This window comes from Tyto alba, unplaced genomic scaffold (assembly GCF_018691265.1).
Source record: "Tyto alba isolate M040663 unplaced genomic scaffold, T.alba_DEE_v4.0 Super-Scaffold_48, whole genome shotgun sequence".
Lineage (NCBI taxonomy): Eukaryota > Metazoa > Chordata > Aves > Strigiformes > Tytonidae > Tyto > Tyto alba.
The window spans coordinates 5,747,581-5,773,153 of NW_024881324.1; the positions used below are offsets into that span (position 1 = coordinate 5,747,581).

The window sequence follows — 25,573 nt, forward strand, 5'->3', positions numbered from 1 at the left end:
GATCGGTGGCGACACACTGCAATAACCAGTGGCAATACAGTAATGTTCTACACCTCTGTATGTCCAGATTGAGAATCCTGTAATAGTGATAATAACATAATGTTAATGCACCCTTTCGCAGAAAACAAAAATTAGTACTACTAAGTGAATCATAACGGGTGATAAGACAATTAATTCACCCTTTTGTCATTGTTGTATGTTGAAAGCCTTTCTTTGTGCTATAAAAAGTGAGCCATAGGTTTAATCAAATCATAATATAGGTGATCTGGAAAATTAGTAATTTTTAAATGTTTCAGAATTCCTTTCAGAATATATTTGTCTGCCCATTTTAAAATCCCAGTGCAAAACCAGCAAATGCAAAAGGGAAAACAGACACACTGTAGTTGAAATATACCTCAAGAGACCACCAAATGAATTAATTAATTAATTAATGGCTTCAACTTCTTATCCTTTGCCTGGTTTTGACAACTTTACATAAATTGTATAGAGAAGCTCTTATTTTTGTCTAATTTCCAAATGAAATGTGATGTATATACAGCCAAGTATTTTCAAAGTGTTCCCAAGTGTTTTAAAATTTATTAGCCAGTTTCAGTTAGACCTGAAGAGGAGAGAAGGTTCAAAGACAGTGAAGATGATGTCCTCGAAGATGATGGACAAAAATCCATAAGGAAACAGAGCTCACTAGTTTCATGGCTTACAGAACTGTTTACCTAAGGATAGGAATTAATTGTTGAGATTCAAACTCTTCTTGACAAAGCCAGAGGCCTGGACTGTCAAACGCAGTTCCTATGGCAGCAGACTAGAGCCCACAGCAGAATCTGGTTTTGGCATTATATAACCCTTGAATTAAAAAAAAAAAAAAAAAAAAAAAAAAAAAGGTTAAATACAAGCTGGTTTTGCTTTGTATGTGACATTCTATGTATTACTCACTATTGCCAACCTCAAGCTTTTGAAAACCATGAGTCAAGCCACAAAACATCATGAGATTAACTGTAACATGAGTTACTGAAAAATAAATAAATACATTTGTGTGGTTTATTTGCCTTTTAATGCAGGGTGAGTTCAGGTCATGTTTTTGAAGCTTTTCTCCACAAACACCGAGGCTACAGGCTCGCTTTTTTTTCCAAGTGGATTTGAGGTAAGAAACCATAGGACTTGGTAACACTAACACTTTTCAAACACCGTCTGAAGCTACACTGACTGTGAGGGGCTTTCACGTCCCCCTCCATAGTGGTGGTGAAGGCCAGTTCAATGATTACTGGGATATAGTTGGGTGTACAGAGAGCCTCAACAGCAATAGGTCTGTGGCGAGGCAAAGGATATATAAGACCCTAGTGACCAGGGTATCCTGCCACCAAACAAGTCCTGAATATCATGGTTCGAACAGATGGGCACACTTATGAGACATCTCACCTCCGCACTAGATGAGTGTTGGCCATGCAAAGAAACTGCATTAGGCCAAGGGATTTTCAGCTACAATGACTCTTTCCAAAAACATTTTTCTGCAGTTAATCTTCATTCTTCTCAAAATATTTAGGCATTTAGAAAGAAAACATGAGCTTTACCCCTAGAAATTACATAGGACAAGGTCTAAATATGTAGATATAAATTGCGTGTTATTGCATCATGTTCAGTTTGTCGGGAAAGTTCTCACCTTCTCATGCAACAAACACAAACCTTCCTTAACTTCACTAGCTTCCTAACTCTTTTTCTTATGGCTGATATTAATGACATCAACATACAGCATGCAACAACCAGCTTCTTATATCATTGCTCTATACTCACACTGTTCAGACTCCACATTTAAACCTGGGACATTCTAACTATTAACATGCATCACACAGAGTCATTCTTATTTTCTTCTTCCTGTGCTCCTTCTTGGGTGGCATAAATTAAAAATAGTTTTGGGGGGTGTTGAGATTAAAACTACTCCACAGAGGCAGTTGGGAAAAGTCTCAGGAAATACTTTATGGGGTTGTTTTTTTTTTTTTTCCTTGATTACTTTTTGTGGGCGTAATTTCTATTCATCAGAACCAAAACTTCTGTGGGAATGGACCGCACCTTTTCAGCTACATACAAAGTGTCAGCTCAAAGAAAAGGAGACTGCTGCACACAGTGAGAACAGCTACACACACACTGCTCAGGGAAGTTATCTGGAGCATCCCACTGCAAATGTCAGATCTGCTTCAATCAAAGTGGGGAATTTTAGCTGAGGCAACATCCTAGGCACCGCTTTTTTTTTCTAGCCTACAGAGTCATTTAAAATATCAAAGTGCAACAAGGAAATTTCTGAAGTTTGAAAAACTTAGCAGGATAAATTTGCCTTTTCAACTCTCACAAACCATTAACTTGCAGATTACCAATTTAAGATATTTACCAGCTTTTGGATTTATACCTGTTATATCAGTCATCCCTGTTTGACATAAATTCAGCATCAAGAGACTGGGTTTTACTCTGGAATAAATACTGTTTCCAGAAACAACATTAAGAAACTGTACCTCTTGTGTTGTTCTAGCTCCTGAATTCTATAATTTGCTCTTTTGCTCTCTTTTAACTTCCAGCTTTACCTAGAAACCTCCCATTCCTATATCTTGTAGTTCTCCATTACATTTTCCACCAGGAGTGCTTAACCTGCAGGCCAAACCCCGCACACCAAAATTATGTCACTAGCCTTTGACGGACTGCCCGGCACACTCTCTCCCAAGAGCCTCATGTCCTCTCTACCATCACCTTGACCAAAAGGCAGGCATGTCCTGTTTTGTATCAAGGACGTGTACATATAGGTAGCAACAGTAAATGAGCATGACACATCAGGTAAAAGGCATTAATCCCACTCATCTCCTGTATTTTGTCACAACGGTGCTTTCGGGTGGCCCCTACACACGACTTCACACATCTGAACACCCCCATCGTACAGCCGGGTACGTTTCAGCTGGCTGTGTGGCATCTGGTGATGGGACAGCCACATGCTAAATCCTGATACACTCCATCTTCCAGGAAAGCCAGAGAGCTCTGTCAGCACTGTGTTATACATTTTTCTTTGAGAGAGATTAATAAAAAGGAATGGATAGAAACAGGAGAAATGCATCGAATTTGTGCTTCCACGGAAGTAGAATAAGGTCAGCTTATTCTAGAGTGCTTCTAGAATAAAATACTTGGTGTCCACAGGTGAAAGAACAAGCAAGCTTCCTTTTCTGATGGGCTATGGACTAGGGCCTCACAATTTCAGTTACAAAAAAATGTAAAGAACTAGAATAAAAGTATTTTAAGGCACTTTAGCAGTCCAGGAGCAGTATAACCCACTGCCCTTGTGTTATACAATCATATTCGCCCACTATCTCAACTAGTGAACTCAAAATCTCCATCACCAGATTGCAGCACAGAGCCACCTGGTAGCAAAGGAAAATTCCAACGAGAATGGAGCCCGGGGAGCCCACAGTGCTGCCAGGGGCATTGCCACAGACAGGGAGCTCTTGCATTTTGGCACCTTCTTTGTTTTCAGTGTTCCAGCTCTGCTTTTAATGTATAACTCAGTATACGGTTCTGCATTGTTGGTATGCCATAGCAAAACTGTATGAAGAAGACTGCAGAGGCTATTCTTTTAAGCTTCTTCAAAAAACACTTTGCTAAATTCAACCATTAAAAACACCAAATATTTTTGTTTGTTATTTGAAATTAAATTCCAGCTGGTCTAAGAAACTCTATCTGTCTCTGGTTTGTTATGTCCAAATCCCTGGTGCTGTTGTAATTCTTGTAAACACCACAAATAGGTTTTTACCAAAGTCTGCTGCTGAAGAAATGACAAACCACTGTAGATTCATAAGATGAGTGTGTCATTGTTAACTGCAGTTGCAACACCAAAAAAATAACTGTGGTAAAATTGTATTTTGGAGATCAGTGCAAACAATGAAAGCTTCATTTAACATGCTTCAGTTTCATCTTATTGAGGCATTTAACTGGATGGAAGGGGTGAGAAGGGAGGGAAGCTTACCTTCAGGAAAAATTCATACATGCCAGTGTATCAACTGTATCAACTTTCAGAAAATTACGTGTGTTTTTACATGTAGTGAAACAAACTGAAATTTGATAACAACAAAAAATAGGCATTTTTATATCAGTAGTTAATGACAAGTGTATTGTAGTAGTTTTACACTGGTGATTCTTTCTGTCCTGAGATTTCATATTTGTATGGCTGAGCTGTCATGTGTTCACAAATAGGAGCTTCAAATTTTCTTTTAGGTTTTGCATTAGCACATACAGAAGTGACGCCTTAGTATAAAACCATATGGTCCAAGAATAGAGTGGGGTAACAATTCCCCGGGGCTCTGATACAGCTCCTCATTTTTGTTTCAAAGCCTTTGATTTGCTTCAACCTGTTATGCATATGATTTTGTACCACATTACTTCTTTTGGTACTCTTTTCAGATAAATATTTCTAGGCCTACTGGTGATTTATAGTAAAATCTCAAAATAAACACATTTGTTTTCCTTGCTTGCCACTATATTATACTGCTATGACAGACTCTCTATTATTCAGCTTCAACCAATTATTTTTTATTTGTCCATTTGACTATCTCAACACTGTTGGGTAGATTTCCTATCTAAAATATATTTCCCTCATTTATCACAGAAGTCTGAATTTAGCTGAATTAATATGGGTGATTTAGCCTTCCCTAAAGGAAATGTATAATACTTTACAGAAATAGTGTGGCTTTTTATATAAAAATCCCACTATAAATCATAGCAAACTAACTTGGATATCCTGCTTACCCATGACAAACAACTAACTCAAAATAGCTTTACCCATAAGCAAATACACATGTACATGGGCTGCTTTGTCTTTTCTTCACCTGTTTCTGCATGAAAACAGTGTTCATGGGAAGTGCTGGAAGGGCAGACTTGGAAGCACAAATCCTAATTTTATCTACACAGTCAACAGAACAGTGACTGCCATAATCGTGCCTTTGCAGAATGAGCTCGATGAAGGAACGGGCAGCCCCTCCTGTGTGCCCTCTGCTCCCCCCCAAGCCCTCTCCCAGCCACCCAGAGCCTGTTGCAAGGGTAGCTGCTTACCTCTAGGTACAAAACCAGGCCAACTGGCTATTCTGTTCTGACAGAAAATTTTGACTGCTTTTAACTTCTCTTTTTCTCTTCCTGAGCTTTCCCTCTCACATTTCCTAGTCAGTGAATAGATATACTGCATCTCAGGGTGCTTAAAACATAGCTTTCCATCTTGAGCTTCAAATTCCCTGTCTTTGTTTTAAAATCGTGTCAACTTCTACTTCCCTTCAGTGTGAGATATCAGCCTCTATCAGCCACTTGTTTGGAAACTGAAAAAACAACAGTTTTATCTTATGCTGCCCTTCACATATAAGAGACTTCCTGTCAACACCAACAGCACTTACGCATTATCTGTTTTCACATCTCACCTTGAAAATACTCTTTGCAATTATGTGCAAAGCCAAAACAAAACAAAAGAAAAAAACCCAAAAGCAAGTCAATTTCAGAGACAGGAAAATAAAAGGCCAGCAAATGGAACATAGAAATGTTTAAGATATATAATGGCTATTTCTAGAAAAAAAAAAAAAAAAAAAAAAAAATGGATGTGTTTGGTAAAAAAGTACAGGGAAAAGAGATATCTTGTCAATTTCAAAAATCACCACTCTCAATCTTCACCATCTCTTCTCTGTCCTTCACAAAATGCTAACAATTAGGGTGTATCTTCAATCTCCTTTTGTAATCTTGAACCTCTGAGTTTCATGTCTTCTCGCATTCCTATACTATAGTAAAGGCTAAGAAGTTAATTTATTTTTCAATTAAAAGCAATATCACAGGACTCCAGGAGGGAAAACTTTAACAAAGGCATCAAATAGCACAAACCTCATGATACAAATAATCAGATTTACTATCACAGGAGAATTAGAAAATGGTCTGTCTCACACTGATGTCTGGAGTTAGTTGTTTGCCTCAGCTCATAGGCTCTCTAAAACAATCTGACCTACATATTCCTCTTCTTTTTTCTAGGCCTCACTGAGAAGACAGAGTACAGTACTATTTTGAGGTTCACTGGGAGGTTAAAAACATGGAGAGCTATCTGTAAGTGTAGAAAGAGCAAAGTCTATTGTGTAAACATTTACACTGCGAGCTGACCTTCTTCTGACTTCAACTGCTAAAGAGACCAGGGTATGTTTTGGGGCAGGAGTCCAGGAAGCTGAGTGGAGTGGGAAGATAAAGAGTGGGCCACAGATGGATGGGGCAGCGGGAAAAGAGATGGGGAATGCTTCCTCTGGTCCGTGAAAAGGACCGTACAGCTTTGGAAAAGGATTGCATGCCACTGTGCTCTGAGGTGAGCCAGGGACCAGATCCAGAGACCCAGAAGTTCCTTTGTGTGCCCTTATCAGGATAGTTTCTTAGAAACCCAGGAAGACAGAGCACCTTGAAGGTGCAGAGGTGGAGGGCATCCCAGGGGCATGAGGTAAGACTTGCACTAGACCATCCTTTGAACTACACAACCACAGTTGGGATCCTCTGAATGATTCCCAATTCAGGGACTGGAATTCTCCTGAAATTAAGCTGTGCGGTTGGATCAGCTGCCTAAGCACGGTATCATTTCAGATGCCCAATGGCATCCTGCTGCCAATTCAGAAAACACGTGTGTATTTAGGGGGCGTGGGACTGTGTCTTTTGTAGGTCTCACAGCTCTTCTGTCAGCCCCATGGAGAAGTTTTAGATGCCAGGGTGCCTCAGATGGCACCTGACATGTTCCAATCTGGAGCTGGCTACAAAGCATAGTGACTTCCAGAAGGCTTTGAAAGCCTACAGACTGATATATGTGATATACTAATATATAATATACAGCCTGTAATACATTAGAGAAATTATTTCTCATATTTTTCAGAAATATGAACACTGAGGACCTGCTTCTGTTGTCCACACATGGCATATAGTGCCTAGGATATTTAAGATGTCATATCTAAGACATCCAGATAAGAAAGCAAATATTACACAGGACCTGAAAGAAATCTATGACAACCTGTCTGTGAGCCAGGTAGGAAACTTTAGGGTAACACAAAACATGGTAGATGCCTCTTATTGAGCAACTGAATGTTTTTTTTTTTTAATGTAGAAATTGGATGCATGTTGGTTAACTTTAACAGTGACCCCTCACCTAACCCCTAATTCCTGCATGCTTGGTGTGATGGGGTGTGTGGTTTGAGATGGGGATTGGCAAGGATCTATGCTAGTAGTACACTAGTGGTCTGTAATTTACTGACAACTCAAATGAACTGCCAGCCCCAAACCACCGGATAATTGACATTTCCCGGTCAAAACAAGACAGCAGATTTTGTGTAGGTGTGGGCATGGGAACAGTATGTGGAGAGAGATCTGTATAACTTCCCTGCTTGTAAAATAAGCAACACATCACCAGTCTATTAAGGACAGTGATGATAATATGTGTGACATAACTTCTGCTTACCTTATCTTAGAATTTCTTCTATGCACATCAAAGAAAACTCTACAGATACTTCACCAGGTAGCTATAAAAGACCCTAGGAAGTGAAGAAACAATGAAGTTGTAAGAATGTTTTGCCCAAAGCTGAGGCGCTGTTGTATGTCCCCAGAGAATGAGCTTACACTGTAACATGAAATCCCAGACACTACTTCTTCACTTTTCCATTCTTGCTTGGAGTTTACATGCAAAGACACATTTTCACATATGAAAGAATGAAGATCTTGTTTGGGCAGAAGGATTCCATGAGTTATCACACCCCTTTAATCCCAGTTCACTATGTCTGTCTGTGTGCTTCATATAGGATATCATTCCTCCAGAAAGCAGTCACTGGGAAAGAAAAAAAAAAAAAAACCAACAACAAAAAAAAAACCACCAAACATTCTTCATAGAATTGCAGGTGCAAATGTTCAGTTGAGCTTTATTATATATTTCTGTCAACATTTATGAAATTCAGTAGTCTGAAGTCACAGAGACAGCCAGTTTGGAGGTTTTTTTTTTTTAATTAATACCTCCAGGTTTCTTTTTCTCATCTATTTTTGGAAATACAGTAAAAAGCCTCTGTCACAGAGACAAGAATTCAAGCAGAATTACAAGGAATGAGTTTTAAGTGAAGCAAGAGGGGAAAAAAACAATGTCGTTCTCCTTTGAACTCTGACAAGACAGATGAACCGACAGCTAAGATACTTGAAAGTGAGACTGATGGCTTTCCAGGGCAGATGTCTGACTGCAAGTTCAGACCATCCATGTCAGAACTTGATGTGAGGTTTAAAGTACAGAATGACTGAGTTATCTAAGAAAAAGGTATTAGTGAGCCTGCAAGCAGGAAAGGCAAATAATTACAATAGTAAGGTATCCAATACCTTTAAAACAGTGTGAGATGCCTGAAAGACTTCATGCTTTTCAGCTGTGGGGAGATTCCTCTCTTCTTTAACAAGGCAATTAAGGCACTGCACACTCACTGTGTCATTAGAGAAATGATTTCTTATGAAAATTCCCCTCTCCCTCTCTTCTTTAAAAAAAAGTTGAGAAATGTCAGTCTCCTGCTATATGCTACGTATAACCACTCTCCCTATCTGGGTAAATTCTTAAAGTGTCCTACGTAAGGGATGTGAAAATTTGTTATAAATCAGGCCCTAAAAATGTGACAGCCAACCCCATGCTGTAATCCTAGAGGCAGAGTGGAAAAGATTTCTGGAAAATAACTGGAATTTTGCCAAGAATTTTTAAAAGCTCGAATGTCTTGGGGGAATGTATAAAAACAACCTCATGATTCAGCTAACCAAAGCAGTAAAACAAGTTCCCGAAGGCGGGGATCAACACTTTGAATATATTTGGGTGCTCCTTTTAATTCCTGTGCTTCTTTTTCCTTCTTCTGTCCTTTTCCCAGTTCCTTTCTACTTTGAAGTTAGGAAGGTAGACTTTAGAAGTTACTTTTCCTTCTCACCCAGCCAACAGGGAAGGGTCATAAGTAGGGCAGCCAGTTCCCTCTTCTTTGAAAGCCGTATGACTGTTCTACTTTAGATACACATCCTCCTGCCTAAGCCCCAGCACAGTGTGAGACCTATCACAAATTTATAAGCTCCAGTTCTCTCCTGTATACTATCTAGTCCAGATGTGTAACAGTCATCTTAATTATAGCTCAAATGTAGAAAGCATGTCATCATCATCTTTCACGATTAAAACAGAGCAAAACATCTATAGCAGTGTCTTATAAAATGGTGTTTAATTTCCAGCACACAAAAGACCACTATTGCACCACTAAAAAACGCTTGTATGCATTGTCTGTTGTGGAAGCAGGAACTCTCTAGTTTGAAGAAGCCTGTCTGACCCCCATGAATAATGAACTATTTAAGAACTTCAAGAAGAATCCTCAAAGAGATCAATCAAGTGAGACCAAAGGGAATGACAAGAATACAAGATTAAAGAAGAGTCTCTGATATAATCTTGACAAAGTTGATTTGAGCACCGAAAAGTTTAATAGGTTTAACTGATAGTGCCTAAAGCTAACTCACACTTTATGGCTTGAGTGATCCTTGTTGGAAGCATTTTAGATATATGTGAGCAGTCTCAAATCATTTGGACTTTCTAAAGTATGTTCTATTTGGCTATTAGTTAGGAAAACACGGTGGCTATTAGAACCTTATTAGTTCTCAGAGGTATCAGGATAATATGATTTAATCAACAAATGAAGAACTTCAAAGAACAAGAAAGCGTCAGGCATCAACTATATCTATGTTAGCAAGTGGTATGACAGAGTAGATAATCGATTGAAGCAGTCACTGCTGATGCCTCTACCCTGTACGCAGTTCACAGGTTTTATTTCAGATTTTATCTGAGCTCGTGAACCAAATGACTCTTCCATATACATGGTTCAACACTGCTTAAAGGACCAACCCTTGGTTTAATGCCCCTTGGGGTTGTAGTGCATCACATAAGCATTTGGAGCAGATCTTTCAGTTTGCCAACTTAATAACTTTAGGTCCAAATATGAAAATAAAAGGATTTTGGAAAGCCAAAGGAGGACAAGCCTTTCATATTTCAGGTGAAAACAACAACAAAACAGAAACTCCCTCACATGCTTGTTAGATTTTAGGGCATTTTGACACTGCCAGAAGCTTGGGGTTCTAAGGACAATAGAATAGCAATGCAAAAGACAATGTGGCACCACCAGCAGTGGCAACCTTTCCATTTAAACAGTTTTGTAAAAGATGAAAGGCATTAACAAGGCAAGAATTTCTATTTAGAAATAACATAAAAGAAAAATGCTGAGGAGCCTTTAATGACTGACTGAATTTCAAAAGAAAACTTGACCAAGGCTGCCACTGAATTCCCTAGAAGAGGTCCCAGCTGTTCACTGTATCCAGTGCTTCCAGTAAAATGAAGAATCTTCAACTACTACCAGGAAACCTGTAGTCTTCCCTCTTCGTGATAGAAAAATGGTTTGTTTCTAAAAATATATTGGTTTTTTTTTTCTGAGGTAACTTATTTCAGATATGAAAAACAATGAAATAATCCTACAGGCTCAAGAAGGGGGCCCATGTGAACCTCATGAGGTTCAACAAGGCCAAGCGCAAGGTCCTGCACCTGGGCCAAGGCAATCCCTGGCATTGATACAAGCTGGGGGATGAAGGGATTGAGAGCAGCCCTGCGGAGAAGGACTTGGGGTTATCAGTGGATGTAAAGCTGAACATGAGCCATCAATGTGCACTTGCAGCCCAGAAAGCCAACCATGTCCTGGGCTGAAACAAGAGAAGTGTGGCCAAAAGGTCGAGGGAGGAGATTCTCCCCCTTTACTCTGCTCTCATGAGACCCCCCTGCAGTCTTATGTCCAGTTCTGGAGGCTCCAGCATCAGAAGGACATGGACCTGTTGGAGCAGGTCCAGATGAGGCCACAAAGATGATCGGGGCCAGGAGGACCTCCCCTATGAGGACAGGCTGAAAGAGTTGTGGATGTTCAGCCTGGAGAAGAGAAGGCTCCGGGGAGACCTTGTTGCAGCCTTTCTATACTTCAAGGGGACTTATAAGAAAGATGTGGACAGACTTTTTTAGTAGGGCTTGTGATAAGATGAGGGGTAATGTTTTTAAACTAAAAGAGGGTAGTTTTAGACCAAATGTAAGGAATAAGTATTTTATGATGAGGGTGGTGAAACGTTGGAACAGGTTGCCCAAAGACGTGGTAGATGCCCCATCCCCGGAAGCATTCAAGGTCAGATGTCCCTGTTCATTGCAGGAGGAGTTGGACTAGATGACCTTTAAATGTCCATTACAATCCAAACTATTTTATTATTCTAAGATTCTACGAATCCAGCACTCTGAGGAAGAAGGAAAGCTCAGCATCTGAAAATCCCACCAGTTTAGTAATGCTCCCATGGAATGAGGGAATACAGTCAAGGAGATTTTAATTAACGACATCATCCATATGCACACGTTAATCTTATGAACAGCAGGAAGTATACCACTAGACTTCCCATCCCAAATCTCTAGTTCGTTTAAAATTTCTGTCCAGTGCTTGATTTCTAGTTCTCCAAAAATACTGAGCCAGCAATCAAGAATGGAATTTAACATTATGCCAGACATAAAGAAAAAGTATCCATGACTCGAAGTCTGCAGACAAAGCATTTTTGAGTCACACTGAAATTCAGTCTCAGGATCCAACATATGTAAACAAACTGTTCCACCAGCCATGTGATGGGATCAGTGTACAATAAGTTGCAAAGTGAGGAAATACAGTAAAGTATGTGAAAACTAAGCCTCCCCACTAGAGATTACTCCTCCACAGAACTAACCAAGAAAGGACTATACACCATCTCAGAGAATTGGAGGATCATAAAACAAAGGACTTAAAATTATCCCACTACCCTTCAGAGCACATTTCATCAAGAACTGGCCTTTTGTCAGGGGAGGCACAAATAAACTTCAAAGTGATCAAGAATATGAGAATACTTCTACAATCAAGTGTCTGCTTTATAAACAAAATGGCTAATTTCAATCTTATCTTTCCTTATTTGAGAAGAACAATACTTCACCCCAGCACAGCACATGAAGGAACATATACTTAACATCCTTTAAAAATACAAATAACCCCAGTGGGTAAAACTGTCCTATTCACAGACGTTAAATGATGCACAAATTAAAGCACTTCACCAAATCAAGGCCTCAGTTTGCTGAACCAGACTTCCCAATTGGCAGCAAATAAGCCTGAAGTACAAACAAGAGGTTTCTGTTATCTGTAGCATGAAGTGTCAGGTGTTACTTGTATATTTTAGTACAAAAGCTTTGCATTTCATAAGCCCAGCAGCAAAAGTGAGTGCTTAAAAAAAAAGCAATCAGTCTTATTCTTTTCTCATTTATACCTACATAAGAAATTGAAGTCAAAGGAGTTTCACTGCCACCTGCAATCATTAATATCAGCACAGAGGTATACATGAACATAATTTGGCAATGAACTTCAATGTGAACAAAACTAGTGAACCCCAAGCCTCATCATGTAAAAAAAAAAATAACTTCTGCACTATCTAGTGCTTACATTTTGTACTTTCAAAGGCCCCTCTAAGTATCATAAGATTTTTCAATTGTTAATTCAAAGAGAAAAAAAGAAAAGGAGACATTAAGCATGGGCAGAGCGCTCTTTCCACCTCTAGCGATGTGAATTTTGACTATTTTTAGCACACCCTAACTGAGGTTTTCTTAATTGACTTCTCGAGTAAAAGGCCCTTCTCTGAGAGTTCTCCATAGACTGGATTGCCAGTGACACCAGTACGAGTTCCTCGTGTGACACTCTGATGTATTTACAACTCTAACCCTACCAAGAATTCTTGAAGAGGCAGCAAGAATTAGATCACTCTGTAATGTTGGTGCTCCATGAATGGCTGGATCAAATACAGCAACAATTTCAAAGCTACGTGTTTGTCAATTTAGCCTTGCTGAAAGAATGCCACCAAAGGTATTCTCAATACCCAACAGTATTCTTAATGTGAAAAAACACATATATTTATATACTGAGATCTCAAAGTTGCTTCTATTAACAGACACAGATATCGCATAATCATTGAAACTATTTTTCCAGTTATGGCAATGAGGCTACTGAAGTATTCATATCGATAATGAAAGTCTTCTGCAATGCACCTACCCTTCGGTGACAAAAAGATCAATGGGGTATAATGGACTGTGACAGGCAACAGACACTGTCTCAACAAATGCCTGTGAAAAGCTGCAAATCTTGCCTTTTGTAAGACCCTTGTCAGTCTCTTACTGAACTCCTTCAAGTGCACCAGGGAATACAGAATGGATGAAATTGGTCTGAGATGGGTGCACAGTTGTATTTAAAATGTGGTTAAAGCTATATTTAAAATGTGGTTATCAGCCTTCACAGTCAAACAGGACATATTTATTAAATATGACCTCCTGAAGTCTGTGGTACTATATGGTTTCATTAACAAATGAAGTAAAGAAAACCTTTGTAGCCTTTGAAAACGACATCAAACAGGGTGGGTAACAGGCACTTTTGAGAATAAGGCTAGAATGGAAAAGATCTTTGTACACTGGAGGAATGCTCTGAAATACAGACAAGGTCAGAAAGAAATAGTGCAAACTCCTGAACTTAAATCAGAATTAACAACTCTATAAATAAAATAGGAGGAAAGTCCAGGTGATCAAAAGCTTTGCAGAAAAGGATCTGGGGAATTCCAAACTGCATATGAGTCAGCTAAGTCAAGCTGTTTCAAAAATATATCATACACCAGTTGAAGATGTAAAAATAGGTACATTTTAAGAACGGCAAGCTAAGGAATCCTCTCACTTTTCCTCGCCCCACAGCTGGGCACTGTGTCAGCTGTAGGAGCATTCTCCCAGCAGGATGGCAGCCACTGGGTGTCCAGAGGAGCACAACATGTGCTGTAAAGAAAGGATGGGATTCTTTAGTCTAGAGAAGGCCCTATGAAGAAACACGATTATCTTAAAATATGGTAAAGACCACCACAAAAGAACCAGCTGTTCTCTTTAGCCACCAGGGCTAGGACAAAAATAATAGGTTTATTTCACAACTCCAGTTGTGAAAATGCAAAATTTTAATAATAAAGTGTTTAAAAAAAAAAAAAATGGAGAAATAAGGGTGAGAACACTATAAGATCCTTCCTTGGGATTTGAGATAAACAAGTAAGATCTTATGGTCTCTTTCTGACATTGTGGCTCTGAGTCTATGAGAATAGAATTGTCCTCTGCATCTTTTGTTAGAATAGCTGTAGAAGAGCTCCTCTGCTATTCTTAGAAGAAGCTAAGATAAAAACTGGCTGACAGGCAGCTTCTCCGAGTCTTTGGCTGACTGTATGTGTGCATGTGTGTGTGTGTGTGTATGTGTGTGTGCACTCACATAACTTCCTGCAATGAGCATGTACATACCTTCACACATGTGTGTGTGTACATGTACAAGCCCGTGTTTATACACATTCTCATGTCAATGTGGTAACCTTAACAATCTGTTAAGTTTAGTTTTAAAAATATTTAACAAATATTTCCCTCCATTAAGCCTCAATGGTATAAAGAGTTAGAGCAAGTAGGGTGGCTAGTATCCAGGGGTGCTTTAATGCTGGTATTCTTGCCCACCTTTTTTTTCCCAAAGTACAGCAGGTTAAGAGAGGTACAGAAGTAAATGTAAAGAGGTTTGATGGTGGCTTTTTTGAAAGGGCAGTTAACATAATTCTTTTTCCACTTACATCTACATGTAGCACTGATTGAAGCAAAATGGCAGCTGTATAAAACTGACTTGAAGAGAGAAAACAGATCTTTATATGATTATAGTAATATATGAAGAGCTATTGATCTGAAGATTTGTTCCACAAGGGTAAGACTATTCAACAAGCATGCTCAATGAGACTTGCACACAATAGCCTAATGGTGGAACCAGAATATGATACAAAATAAACATCCAAGCAATACAGACTATATCTAAACCTGGTGAATGAAGGAGATAATTATCCCCAGTATTCAGACCAAATGGTTTTCATTTACACTTGGCAGGTCCTTTTCTCCATTTTGGAATATCTAGGCAAAGTTTTCCTCAGTATTGCATTCTCACTCTATAGTTTCAGTGCTCTGGGTGGCTGCCCAATGAAAAGCTAATCAACTATGTGCATTTCACTTAATCATACCAATACATCACCTCTACTCATGACCACACAGCCCAAAGAGTGGCAGCACAGAAGAAATCTGAGAGCACACTGAAGTTAGATGGGAAGACATGGAGGAAGTTAGGTAATTTTATTATGAGAACAAAGTTACTTAATTAAATCCCTTTAAAAGTTTATGAGATGGTCTAATAAGGCCAGGAAATAAAGTTTTCCCCAAATGGAATGCAGGAAAGGCCAGCCACATTACTTGCAGGAAGGAGGGAATGGGAATTTACCCTAAAAATATTTAGCTGCTTCCAGCAATGAAGAAAATTACTTGCAATATTAAAAAATCCCGGGGATATATTATTTTCAAAAGGGCCCCACACACTGGAATAGTAGCATACCCTCTATTGTTGCTTCAACAAAGATACAAGCCTGGGTCTGGAGGGAGAAGAAAAACCCCAGCTTACACAGGGTCATTAGAAACTTTAGATCCTCTCAGCAAAAAAACCCTGAAGCTCTTTTCTGCATTAAACGTGCTTGAGGCTCTCACCGTTCCCAGTAGCAACAGCTTCCTAGGCTGCACATGTGCCTCCCCACCCCGAGGGTGAGCGAGTATGTTCCATTCCCTCAGAGCTCTCCAGGCTCGCCCAGGCTGCACACGTGCAACCCGAACAGATACGCTCCAGCCCAAGGCTGCTGCAGCTGGCAGAGCCAGAATTTCCCTGGAACGGCTAGAACTGGGACCAAGAACCTGTCTCTCCACCCCTCCCAGTAATCCCCCTGCTAGCAGTATATGGCAGGAAACCGTATCATTCTAATGCAGGAGGGATAAGAGGAAAAACTGAATAGTAAAACCAGGGGAGTGGGGCACAAGAAAAACAGGCATAAAGATATGTCTAGGCAAATATTTTTCCGAACTGGGAGAATGTGAGGAAGCTGAAGCTGGAGAAAATTACTCTCATGAGCTAAGAGAGCTTGAGGTTGGAGAAGATGCCTGGCAAGGAAATGGAGACATGACAGAGAGAGTTTAGAGAAGGAGAAAAAGGGATCAAGCTGGAGATGGAATGAGTAGAAATAAGTTTGTGCCCAGCAGAGCATGTGCTTCTGCAGAGCCAGAAATGAAGCACAGCATCCCACTTTGCTTGACCATTACAAATGATATTATCAAAATATCTAACGCTTGTCTAGTGCTTGTCGCTCAGACAGGACAACAATTTACAATCAACTATTCCTTAACTCAAGCAGCAGAAATTTGAACAATTCACCTAAAACATTATGATTAACCACCCTAGAAAACCACTGGTCTCTTTTTGAAAACAAGGAGAAATGATACATGTCCACAAATAATACTCAATGAATATTGCTAATTGCAAAATTAGGAGGAATGCTAGAATCAAGGCTATGTCTATCTTGTATAAGCCTCTCCTGCAGATGGATTTGGACGAAAATATAATGTTTGCAGGGTGTCTTTGTCTTAATGAAGAACCAGGATGCATCAGATCTGAAATAACACCCTACTCTTCAATATTTTGGTTATTTTCCTGTATTTCTTTCTGCAGTTGACTGTTCTGTTGTGGGGTTTTTGTTGGATTTTTTTTTCCTGATCACTGTCTACTTTTGCAGCAAATGCAGAGGAGGAGAGGCAGAAATCTATGAACAGATACCTTTTCCTGTAACAATCTTCATTACTTCCCCAAAATAATGTGTGCACCTGGGTCTATGCTACCGAGAAAAATAAGCCAGGCACTGGCTGAGAGCAAATGACAGCACAGTCCAGATCTACATGGTTAAATTCTCCTCCTCACCCACAAAACAGACTGGCTTCATCTAAACTATCTGTTAGGAAACAACCTGGGTCCCCAGCTTGTGTTCAGGCATTGACTGTGAAGATGTTCTTCAGCTTGAATAAAAAAAAAAAAAATACCAACATGATCATGCTAAATATTACACAATATGAGGAACTGTAATCCTATGCTTAAAATCATATACTTTCCCTGTTTCATTTAATAGAATAAGTGTATCCAATAAGACTAGAATTCCATGTGAGAAGTTTGTGTTATGTAAATAAAAAACATCGTCATGTACACATAGGGCAGCATCTTCAGATCTGGTGTTTCCAAATAAATGTACTTGTATTTGAAACTTCAATAATGTGCTTTTAGGATCATTTGTCTGTGTGCTGTGTAATTCATATAGGGGCAGGAAGCTCTGCATAATAAGTTGGTTGGCAAATCCAGAAAGATACCAAAAAAATATCTGAAGAAACAAAATGAAAGAAACAACTATAGGACTGGAAATCTAAGCTCTCCTGTTAAATAGAATTCAGGTTTTATGCCTTAGCATTGAACAAAATGCATACATTATGCACATGTATCACTAATTCCGCAAATAATATGTGCAGCGTTGCATATCATTCTACAGACAAGCAATTGGCAGGTAGTTTTTACAATAGCAGGATGAATTCACAGTATGGGATGTGTTGATTGCTCATGTCAGTCCCTTTGAAATTTTAAAGTGATAGTAATCAGAGCTATAAATCTCTCCTAAGTATAATTAGATTACTATTTATACCTACCGTTGTTAAAACCAGCCTAAGAAATTGCTTTTAGGGCGCCATTACTGAAGAAATAATCTCTTTAAAACAATAATCACTGAGTTAAGTACAACTCATATACCTACTTTCTATAATGAGAATACATAATTCAAGTATTTAAGAATACTGAAAGTCTTTTCCTGTTTAAAAGTTTGATAAGAGCATTTTCAGACCTCAAAGTTTTTTCCCATTATACTGCAGGTCTGGGAGCATCCACTAATGCCATAATGCACTGAGATGAAGGATTAGATATAGTGTCATCTCTACACAGAAGGCATCCATTGAGGGATGCAAGTTCTGTATTACAGAAAGCACAGGTTATGACTAGTGTAGGGCCCTGTAGAGAGTATTATGATAACGAGGCAATTATGATCAACTGACTAGAACTAGAGTTATCTCCATAGACTTTTTATCTTTTCGGAACATATTACAAAATCCAAAAGATGGTAAATTTGTATAATCTGGTCCAGTGGCTCACTCTTGCTAATTTACATTTTATTTCCCATGGGAACTGTCTTGACTTTTTTTTTTTTTTTTTTTTTCACATCAGAGAGAAGGCATAGCAACATGCAGTCAGTAAAATATGGAAGTGTCTAGTACTGTCTTCTGATTAAACAGATCTCAATAAAAATATTTAAATGATTCTAAAATAAAGAGATATCTTTAATCCCCAGGTAAAAACATGGCATTCCAGAGGAATAGGGATTTTTTTTTATTTTTTCAGAATGCTTCAAGCTATACGTGTTCATGGCCAGCCACCTCACTGTGGAACTGAAGGCTTTGGATGGAGAAGGCTGATACAGCTCGAAGCTTACTGGTATTCTGCAGTGAGTACCTTCAATAAACACTAGCAATGGCATGAAGAACACTTGGTGACAGAAGCTAATTCCAAATCTATGTCTGGAATAACCCAGGCTGATAAAAATCAAGGGGTTATAGTACTAAAATACAAATTATATTACTGTACTTTGTTACAGGATCTAGAAGCGAAAATGGCAATGCCTCTCTTGATGTGTATAAACCTCAGCAGACGTTGTTTCTCATTTTTCCAGTGGAGGTTCATGATCTTGTAGATTGCTTCATGCAAAATAGATTCCTGAACTCAGCAGCCCTCAGAGAGGCTTTGTCCATGATCTACTCATGCGAAGTCAGGGGCAAAACTGCCCCCAAGGTCTAACAGCACCGTAAAGTTTGTTCTCATATGGAACGTCCTCCCTTTCCCTCAAGGAGTCACTTCATTCCCCCATTAATATTTTATTACACAAATCTCAGAAATGGAAAAAGCATATGTTTGGAATGATATGTAGCAATAAGACTCCATTTTATGTAGTTTTCCATTATATGATCCAGCTCATGTATTTAAAACAGTTTTGGTTCCATTCTCTTCCAATTTTATTTTTTCTCTTAAAATATTCAGCTGAAGAATTTTTCTAATAGATGTATTTTATCTTAATTGTTAAGAGGCCCCTATTTAGTTCTCCAGATGTTGAAAAACATAATATTAGTCAATTCTAACAATTTATAAAAATCAGAGTTTAAGCATAATTCTTCAAGTAATGTTATTCTCCCACAAGGCACAATCTAGTTTTCCTCTGCTATTACATTTTCTATTGACTCAGCATTAGTCATAAAGTAATGGATGTATGTTGAGATTTTGATTTTGTTTACTTTGTTACACATTACTGATATTTAATGGAATGTATCAATTCATCAATTTATCTCAATTATAGGTACCATTTAAACAGCTACACCACCTATTCACAGATACTGTTTAAGGTTTATAAAGGAGTAACAGGGAATGGGTCCTTCACAGTATTAGTCTTGCTCTATGATACTATGCTACTATAAGAAAACATTCCACTTCTGCTCTCATGGATAATAGTGCTGTTGACTTTAGCATTACAAGAACAGGCATCAAGGCATGGAAGACACATGGAAGACACCTAACTCAACACCCATACTTAAAACTTTCTCTGTGATCCCTAACAATTTTGTTTTTTAAGTGGCCCAAACACAGGCTCTGATTAAGCATGTGAGCAGTCTCATTTAAGACAATGCCCACAAATATTGACCACAACCATCAAGCACATTTTAACACAAGTAACTCATCTACCAGGTACAAAGCTCCATTCAAAACCACATTCATTAGAATAACCTATGTTCACTGTTTTGTATTTGCTTCTGTTTGCTAGAGACACCATGAATGGTACACAGGGTGGAGTGTTACCAATGCCTGAGCCTGGCATACACAAATCAGATCGTGCTCAAGTGACTTCAAGTCTAGGAGTAAAAAGAAGAAGGGAAGAACCAGGACAATTCTAAGATATTTCGTATTTCAGAATCACTTAGACTCAGTTGCATGTATCCTTTTGTCCATTTGTTAGCAGCTACCAGTTAGCAACTATGCCCAAAGGGAAAATGTATTCTAGTTAAAGATTGGCTTATGGCCTCATCAGCTATGTTTTACAGCTCTTAAAGCACAGCAAGAGAAATATTTATACTTAACATGTTGCATAGGGACTTCAGATAGCAGGACGGTCATTTCTTGCATAAGTATTATATTTAGCTGGAGACAGCAGAGTTGCATTAAGAGGGAAGCAGAGACTGCTAAAAATAAAATGTCTAAAAAATAAGAAGAAAACAGAGAAATGCTACTCTCTCTCAATTTGAAGTAATTCATTTTTTTCTGAAAATGTTCCCAAGACTACAAAATGTTTTATGTGTCTTTTGAGTTTTGAACACCCTAAGTACAGTAGCATATGTCTGTTCTGTTTAACCAAATCCTCCAATGATTGGAACTGCTTCTATTTTTTTTTTTTTTTTTCTGTGTATATGTGTGTGGAAGGGAATATTATTTATAACCATCTAAGGTCTGGCACTGCATTTTTGAATCAATGCCATTCAACACATCAATGTTACAGTTGTTCTATATTAATCTAATTGTTTTAACAACATCGGAAAGTTTGTTCTTAACTAACATATATATTTACATGTTCTGCAGTTCTAGCCTGTTGGGTAATGAGGTCCTAAAGAAGAATGTTTTAGCACTACCTTTTACACTAATATTAAAAAAAAAAAAAAAATAAAATCACCAGAAATACATACCTATTCAAGGACCTCCCAGTATTATTAAAGTTTCCAGGAAGTCTCAGTCTAGCTAAACTGATGTAAGATTTGAAGTGGTAAAACTAAGGAATGTAATTTCTGCAAAGAGAAACACCCTAGGAGATGGTAGAGAAGAAAGATTTCATAGAATTCAAAAATAAGATGGCCAAAAATATTAGAGTAGGTAAATAAAAATGTAATAGTCAGTTAAGCCAGAAGGAACTGGGACAGAGAGTTTACACTGTGTTTCTATTCTGGAAGACTAGTGACCTTGTGTCTGGTTGTACTTGCTTACGTCTCATCAGCAGTGTGTTATATCATATCCAATGACAACTTCTGGTGCTGCTATTTTAAAGTAAAACCAGAAAAGACCAAGTAAAGACACCAGCTGATTAAAGTTTCATTTTTGAAAGAGAGAAGCACTTTTTCAGTGAAGTCATGTTCACTGAACGTGAAGTCAGTTCTTTTTTAAGAATGTGCCTCAATACTGTACCCGTAAGAAAGCTGCACTGTTAGGTACAGAGTGTATAACCTTGTGATCTACTTATACATGTATGGGCATCTATGGATATATATGTATACATGTGCTTGTGCATGCTTCTTTTCTTTCCTCACTTACTTTAAACCAAAATAATTGCACATCATCACATTTTTGGACTAACTTTTAGCTCCAAATAGGCAAGTAGCCTTCTGACCACTCACTGGGCTGACGTTACTGGCTTTGATATATATTAGATAAATTGGAGCCGCAGGAAACAATAATACTAGGAGACTTCAACAATGCCTATGTAGATTGAGGAAAAGTGACATCAAGGCAGGGTGTTGAGACCAGATTTTTAGACACTGATAATGACTCATTCATGAAGCTGCTAATGAGGAAACCCATGAGAGGGAACCAACAAGAGGAAACCCTTGAACCTGAGCAGTGCTTCAGGCACTTCTGAAGCTATCACTCATCTCAGTAATATTGTTGTTGTTTTAATGCTGACCAGACTCAAACCAACAACGGATAAACAATAATGAATGCTTATAACAAATTTGGTAGAGAACACAGATCGAATCTGTCATTATCTCAACCCTGCGAACCCCACGTTGGGCAACAAACACCACACAGCCACTCATTCCCCCTTCTCTTCCGGCAATGAGAAGGGACAGATGAGCCAGGCTTGGGATTTGAGATAGGACAGGGAGGGGCAGATCACCCATTATGGGCACAGGCAAAAGGCAGACTCGTTAGGGGAAGAAAAAAACCCATACATTTATTACAGACACTAACAACACATAACAGAGTAGGACAGTGAGAAGCATTGCCACATCTTGAGAACACCTTCCCCCCACCCCTCCCTTCTTCCCGGGCTCAGCTCTGCTCCCGATATCTCTACCTCCTCCCCCAGTGGCGCAGGGGCAGGGAATGGGGGGTGCAGTCAGTGCTGCCGCTGCTGCCATCTTTGGTGGGGGGAGCTGCTGGAACTCCTTCCTCCTGCTCCATCGTGGTCCCCCTCTCACAGCAGACAGTCCTCCACAAACCCTCTCCGATGTGAGTCCCTCCCACGGGCCGCAGCATTTCCTTACACTGCTCTGTCGTGGGTCACCAACTTTCTCCGACTGGATTCCCTCCCACGGCTGCAGCCCTTCCCGAGCTGCTCCGGTGTGGGACTCCCCCACATGCTGCAATCCTCCCAGCGCTGAATTACAGCAGCGGGGCTGCCTTTTCCCACAAGTCCCCAGCCTTCTACGGGCACAGCACCTTGATCACCCAGGCAAAAAACACAGGCCATAAATCAGTGTGTGCCCCACCGTAGATCTCCATGGGTGGCAGGGGGGGGTACCCTGCCGTCTCACCACAGGATACAGGGGGGTCTCTGCTCCGGCACACCTCCCCCCTCCTTTCTTCCTCCGTTCCTCCACTGACCTTGGTGTTCACACAGCTGCAGCAACTCCTCCTCACCAGTCCCACTGCCTGTCACCACGTCCCTTCTTAAATACGTTATCGTAGAGGCGCAGCTGATTGGCTCAGTTTTGGTGCAGAGGTGGAGCTGACCTGGAGCTGGGGGAGCTTCTAGAAGCTTCTCACAGGGGGCCACCCCTATAGCCCCCTCCCCTACTACCAAAAAACTCCACCACTCACTCAAAACCATGACAGATATACAGATGCACTTGTAAAGTTTGCAGTTAAAACCAATTGTCAATGGGTTTTCAGCATTCTTCTTCACAGAAATATGAACACTGAAACCAAAATCCTGTATTCATCTTCTCAAAACTGTCAGAGTAGAAATTTATGCTACAAATCAATATAATTTCCACAAAGGTCAAGCTGATTGCTTCACAGTGGGATTAAGGTCATCATAAAAACAGTCTCCAACTGCCATCACAGACAAATATCTGAATTTTACTACAGGATCTAATCACAGTTCATCTCTAACAGAAAAGTGATAGAGGAAGTACAAAATGGGACATGAAATAGAACCATCCTATTGTTTCCACGCAGAGGTTTCATACTGGAGGGTTAACGATTTCAAACCAATAGACCTCACCAAAATTTGAAAGTAATAATCTATATCCATGTGTTTATGAAACAGCAACAGCTATTTCACCTCTCTTTGTACTTCTTATTACTTGACATCCAATGCACATATACTTTTAATTGCCCAACTCCTCTGTTATCTTTTACTATTCTTAGTCTAGGAATTGTTATTGGATAAGCTTTATCACTTTAATTGTTCTAATTTAATACTGTGCTTTTTAGTAGAAAGTCTAATTTGAAATGGCAAAGGGTTAATTATGGAATCTTCCGAGGCAATGTCCCAAGGAAAGAAAAAGATATGGGTTAAAATCAGTGAAATGATAATTTTAGAATCCAATTTCTACTTCTAATTTTTCTTTATAAGGTACTCTTGTATTAACCCTACATATGGAGAAACATCTCTAAAAATAAACGTATGTTTTTAATGTTCTGAATGACATTCCACATAGAAGCAAACCAGAGCATGCGTTAAACAAGAACTCTAAGTAAGCTTTTATTTAATTCAATATATTTACACACCTGATTAAACATGAATATCTAAAGATTTGCATGTGCCATTTTAATTATAAATAGATGTAATTACACATAACAAGCTCAAATTCTCTTTATATTTCATAAACTCAGGCTTCTGGACTTCCAGTTTCTCTCTGGCTATTTGTTTAGTAATCTCAGTTTGCTGAATTCTTGTGCTTTCAGAGATTTTATATTAATATTTAGAACAGGATGGTTTTAGGCAAACTAACATTACACAACATGTAAACCAAATCTCTGTTGCTCAACAAACATGCATAGAGGCACAAGCACAAATCCCTGCTGGGAAATAAGTCCCAAAGAAAAGTTTTGGCATGTGAAATCTGACACTGGGACCTGACATTTTGGGGAGATGCAGACAGAGTTACAGCCGATGAGATTTGTTATGAAGAAAACTGTGCATTTAGAGAGGAGAATATTTCAGACATGGGTCTTTGGCTTCCAAAAGAACCAAAATCCTTTTCCTGCACTGACATGCCTAGTGACTGCTGAGGTTTAGGCAGAAGAACCTCCCTGGGCACTGACCCTTTCAGAGGTATTCACCAAAACTACAATAGCACACAAAGCAAAAAGTGCTTAGGAGAGTACTTCAGCTAGTCTGCCTCTTTTCTCCCTAGTTCTTCATATCTGGTAATTGCTCTTTGGTTGCTTTCTCAACTGGCCTATTTTGTTTGTTCAGACTGAAAAAGGAAAATCCCATCTTCTCAGGAGATTGCCAGTACAATGTAACAATCTGCAGTGTTGACTTCTCATGAGATTTTCTGATTTGAGCCAGACATTATGTCCCAGAAACATTCACTTTAAAGGGCAGTAAATCTGTACAACAGTCCAGTACTCCTGCATCTGTATTTCTAGTCTCATATACATCTGTAGACAATTAATTTGGTCAGCCATATCAACCTTTCTCTTAGAGGGGCCAACAAGCCTCACTCAGTACACAGGAATAAGACACAGGGGAACTAGCTTCATTTTCACCTTTGCCTGTTCACCGTATCAATTTGAGCAAATCAGTTTGAATAAATCATCAAACCACTCAGTTTCCAATTCTACAAAGTGGAAATGATGTAACTCTGACATTCGTAAGGCGCTCTCAGTTACTTGAAGGAAGGGACGCTGGCTTTAAAATTTGATTTTAAACAACATTCACATGAGCCTAAGGAAAATCTTCCAGAGCCCATTGCATGGAGGTGGAAATTGAACACCTAAATACTTCCAGTGTCTTTGTTGAAGTCACTTTTCCTGCCCACACATATGCACACACTTCTGATAAACTTCTCAAACCTCTGCTCTTTGCTGGCAAGACATTCCTCATAAAACTCTCAAACAGTCCATTTGTAATCTGGCTATTAAACACATTGAGAAAAAGACAAAGTTTACAACTGGCAAATGGAAACAAGGAAGTTTCCATTAAATAAAATGAGAATCTTGGGTCATGTAGCTGCTACACAAATTGAATACGTCACACACTGCAACTGTGCAACAGGGCATATGTATTTGTCTCTTCATTCAAGTTGTCAGCTGCCCATGAAATCTGTAAATAGATGGAACTCATGTTATAAATTCTACCACCTTTGACTATTTATTTACGTATGTGGGGGGAAAATTCAAATTTGTCCAACACAACTACTAATACATAGTATATGTGTTTATGCACTGTAACTCTGCTGGTAAGGAATTCATTGGAATACATCTATTTT

At 39.1% G+C, this 25,573-nt stretch overlaps 1 long non-coding RNA gene across 1 annotated transcript in view; it reads right to left on the reverse strand.

Annotated features, from left to right (window-relative positions):
• LOC116963157 overlaps positions 1-25,573 on the reverse strand; it is a 79,076-nt gene that overhangs the window by 521 nt on the left and 52,982 nt on the right. The window contains exons 5-7 of the long non-coding RNA XR_004407975.2: positions 7,636-7,840; positions 7,478-7,550; positions 711-840 (exon numbers count right to left, since the gene is read on the reverse strand). This is a non-coding gene — a long non-coding RNA (uncharacterized LOC116963157). The remainder of the gene's footprint in view (positions 1-710; positions 841-7,477; positions 7,551-7,635; positions 7,841-25,573) is intronic.